Genomic DNA, 1,367 nt, shown 5'->3' with positions numbered 1-1,367 from the left:
AAAAATATTTGTTCAACATGAGAACTATATACTCTATTATATAAATATGTTGCTTCTAAAAGCTTGCTTCTCTATTTTTTTCCTAAAACATTTAATAGAATAGAATTGTTACCTGCAATTTTATGTTGATGCCTTTTGTTCAAAGGGTAAGTACTGGGCTGCTTCAACTGATTCTTAGACAATTTTATACACAGCACATCCAGCTTGTAGCTGTATTCAAGTATTTTTCTCTTAAGATTTTACCTTAATATTATAGGCTAATTAATTTAGAATTTATTGCTGTTTTTAAAGTACAATATTTTTCTATGCAGATTAATACAATAACCTATATATTATATAAACAGAAAGATATATAAAAATACTTACATTGTCTTAACACACTATTGTTTGTAAATGAAACAATGTTTTATGGTTAAATTAAAAAGTAATATAATTTCAGGTTTATAATGCAAATATTGTTCAAACTGAAAACATTTGGTATTTTGCTTACAATATTTTTTTAGGGATAAATTAAAATGTGTAGCTTTAAAGAAAAGAGTTTTATGGAAATACAGAAGGGGAGCAGCTGTTTCCATATCGTTAGGGCACAGAAGTTAGAGTTCCGATTGCCACATTAATCAGAAAGAATTGAGTCTATGAAATCCATTTCATTTAATCTTGTTATTGAATAAACAGCTCTGTAGTGCTGCCTATTTGTACTTGTTTCTCTAATAAAAATGCAACTGTAGCTCTCAACACAAATTAGTTTTAATTATTTAAATGATATGAATTTGTCAAACATAAATAATCTAACACCTGTTTTGCCTTTTCATTTTATGAACAAAATGTTTCATGAAAACTAGTAGAGGAATAGTGGGAAATAACAAAGGTAGGTCTATGTATTTATTGCAATTCTATTAATTAAAAAAAAACAACAAAAAAAAACAAGTGTGAGTTGATTACTATCTGGCAGGATGAAGAAGCAGTCTGCTTCATTGCTATGCAAGGATACAACAGAAAACAGCAAAACAGAAGGACGTCTCACATACACTGGGTCAATGCAACTCATTTGTCCTGTGCTCATCTCTGAGAAATGGTGACAGTAATTTACAATATAGAAATTAATATTTTGAATAAAATTATAAGATTACAAAGCAATGAGTGGTACAGCTTTTGAGATGCTTAATCAAGGCACCAAAAGCTGCCATGGCAGTCACCAATTTGTGTGAATGAAACCATCTCAGGCAAAGAGAAAGACAAATCTGAGTTTCTCTGCTTTGTATTTGTTTTAGTAAATTCATTTCAGGAGATCTGCCTGACCATATCTGAAGAGTACCCTAATTGTCAGAAGGGTCTAATGTGGTATAATAAACAACTGGTAGCTAATT

The sequence above is a fragment of the Chaetura pelagica genome, unplaced genomic scaffold (genome assembly GCF_000747805.2).
Source record: "Chaetura pelagica isolate M959 unplaced genomic scaffold, ChaPel_1.0 scaffold70, whole genome shotgun sequence".
NCBI classification, from domain to species: Eukaryota; Metazoa; Chordata; class Aves; order Apodiformes; family Apodidae; genus Chaetura; species Chaetura pelagica.
The sequence above is the reverse complement of the archived record's forward strand: the minus strand, read 5'-3'. Positions refer to the sequence as shown.